At 35.0% G+C, this 3,136-nt stretch overlaps 1 protein-coding gene across 1 annotated transcript in view; it reads left to right on the top strand.

Moving 5' to 3' along the window:
• LOC122326388 (serine/threonine-protein kinase 10-like) overlaps positions 1–452 on the top strand; it is a 39,591-nt gene extending 39,139 nt beyond the window's left edge. Inside the window, 1 exon segment of the mRNA XM_043221248.1 lies at positions 1–452. This exon segment is cut by the window's left edge and continues 391 nt beyond it. The gene's annotated coding sequence lies outside the window, so the exon portion shown is untranslated.
• Positions 453–3,136: the final 2,684 nt, after the last annotated feature.

Here is a 3,136-nt window from a genome sequence, read left to right as displayed (position 1 = left end):
ATAGCCAGTTTCCTCGCACAGATGTCTGTACTTCTGTTTTAATTTGAACCGCCGCACAAGTTTTAATTGGTACATTGTTATTTTACCGTTTTGTGTTTTAAACAGTAACTCATTTGTCACTTTTATTCTTCTGCTATGATAAGGAGCGTCCGAGGCACATTTACTGTAACTTCATCACACTGGACCAGAAATGTCTTTTATTTTGTAGTTTCTTGTCACCGAACCGAAGTGCAATACGTAGTTGTGTTCTGATTTTATACACGTGTTTTATTTCACAACGACTTCCATTCTTTTTATTTACCAAAGCCTGGAGGTACGAGGACTTTAAAGCTTTTTTTTTATGAATGTTGAGTCTGTAATTCTGTTAACTAAAGATTCGGTGCGGATGATGTACCAAAGTCTTGTCCCGTCAGAGTATCTCTAATAAATCAGATGTTTATTATTCACCCTTACGCTTTTCTTATGATCGTGATCTTTCGGGACCTTTTTACGGAATAGCTCGAAAAAGGAAAATTCTGTCACGTTGATCTAAAGCCGTACGAGTTGACGGCAGCCATTGACTTTCATAGTACCTCTTCACCTGAAAGTCTATGGGTACCGTCAGCGTTCTTTCAGATATCTCGCAAAATATACAGGTTTGGATCAACAAGAGAGACAGAATTGAGGTTTTTGGTGTACTGTGCCTTTTATAAATCTGGCACTCTGGGAAAAAAAAGTGAAGAGGTCCTTTAGCGCCGCCTACAGTTCAAAGCAGGTTTTAGTCTGATCGGATTGTTTTCAATATAGTTATTCAACAGGTAGTTCTTTTTTAGCAAACGTGATTTAATTTCGGGTTAATAATGAATGATACTACTGTTTTGATTGCTGTGATCTGTGGCCCAGAGAACTGTTCATTTGAAAAGGCTAAAGATCATCTTCCAAAAGCACAAACATACAATGAATAGTATTTGAAAAAGCTGAAAATGATATTCACGGTTTTACGAAAATCTTAAATGCAATCAAATGTTTGATATAGCAGTAGTTTTCCCCTTTAGTTATTTTTTGTATGTATTTTTGTTTAATAAAACGTTTAGTTATTATTTAGCCGTTTCTCTTCATGTGGCTTTTTTGATCATATTGTGGCTGCGGTGTCAGAGTCACTCAATATTACTCAAAGCTTTTTATGAAAATCAATATGACCCTGACTTCCGTTCATCTGAGACCAGAGATCCTGTTACTCGGGGAAAGCTTGAGTTCTGCTGCCCTCCGCTGGACGTTCAGCTCTGCTCCAAGAAAACCACCGCTCAGGGACTCAAGGCAGATGTGTGCATGAAAGCAGATCTCACCAAATCTCTTTAAGAAACGTTTGTTGACAGACGTTGCGGTCATTTCAGTCTTCTTTTCTTTGGTTCTATGAAGGACGGCGGCGGTCAGCAGAGCTCAGCTGTATTTGGAGAAATGAACAATATATTGTGTGGGGAAAAACTCGACTTACTTTTTACATAAAAGAAAAATGCAAAGATTGTGTTACATGAAGATATTTTTATACATTACCTAACATGCAATTATATTAAAATATATTACAATTTTGATTAATAATATGCATTGCTAAGAACTTTTTTTTGATTTGATCAATAATAGTGTTTTTGTGCACCTTCAGATTCCTGATTTTCTTTAAGTAGTTGTATCTCAGACAAATATTGTCTTCAATGGAAACCTTATTTGTTTTATTTATAAATATACATATACTTATGTGGCTTATTTATTCATAAAAGTTTTTGAAGATCAATTTCAGACTTGTGTGCATGAACTTCCATAATCACATTATTTTAACATTTAAATACAAATAAAGCATTAAATACACTTTGCATGCATTTAATTCATTGATTTCTCACGCATAGCACATTTAACATGAAACACGTTAAAATGAATGCGTTTTGGACCATTTTGTCTTCTGCTTAGATTCAGTGCTTTTCATCAAATAAATACTTTAGAAAGAAAATGTTTCCTTGAGATGGAGCCGTAAGATTATAAAAAGTTCACAAAGCACATTGCAATTATATTCAATAGCATTTAATAAACCGAAGATGTGAGGTACTCCTGCTTCCGCCTGTTTTACGTTTCGTTAACGTCGTGTGAAACTGAACGTCACACAAAAGTCATGAAGAAGACCGTGATCTCTGTTTCTAAGTACATCTGATCGTGTAACAACTGTATGCTTTCTAAAGACTAATCTATTTATGAATCGCCATCATTTCATTTCCTCTTGCTGATACTGTAAGAAATACATCTCTATACCATTTTGAGGAAAAACATAGACCTATAAAACACAAACCTTTATTGCTGACTGAAAACCCCGTCTTCTCAACCTTCCTTATATTTCTTTCTTTTTTGGCATTAAAAATCCCATTTCCATAAATTCTATAAAGGAGATGAATTACCCAAAAGCACTTACAGTTTAATACCGGTGTAAATGGAATTGGTCAAAATAATAGTAATAAAAACATTTAGACTATTTGAAATGTTTATTTGATTTACATCAAAAGTTAAGTCAAACTTGAAATACTAAGGACAAAACATCAAAGAAATGCTTAAAAGATACACACAAACAGGTTACCCATGTCGTCCCGCCTTTGATCCTTTTTTATCTGGTTTGATCTTCAACATATTTAGTTTCATACTCCTTCCACCTTCTATTGTCCTTCATGCATATTTATTCATTTCCGCCTCGTTTTCTTGCAAAAACGTCTCAACTTCACGAACACCTTCCGTTCTCCTTTCCAGACTCAGGCACTTGCATTTGAACAGATGGAGTGTTTTTATTAATGCATTACATAGCAACTAGGAGCTGAGGACCTTTGAGCAACGGGAGCGTATGTTCAGCGCTCCTGGTATTGTCAGGTCAGACCGGGCACCTATTAACACTGATAAATGATACGGAAAACAAACATTTTTCAGTAACGTAATAAACCACATTTTCAAATGTAGTGTTAAAAATAAACATGTTTATCAAACGTATGCTTGAAGCCAGTCAAGCATGAATGTTAAAACATTTGACTGAATGTAAAATATCTAAGCACCTTTGTCAGTGATATGAAAATACTTTGTTTGGGCAATACTGACGTAGAGAAAATAATGACGCTGTCATGGCTTTTCT

Source organism: Puntigrus tetrazona, chromosome 21 (genome assembly GCF_018831695.1).
Source record: "Puntigrus tetrazona isolate hp1 chromosome 21, ASM1883169v1, whole genome shotgun sequence".
Taxonomy (NCBI): domain Eukaryota; kingdom Metazoa; phylum Chordata; class Actinopteri; order Cypriniformes; family Cyprinidae; genus Puntigrus; species Puntigrus tetrazona.
This window is presented reverse-complemented; position numbering and strand designations above follow the sequence as displayed.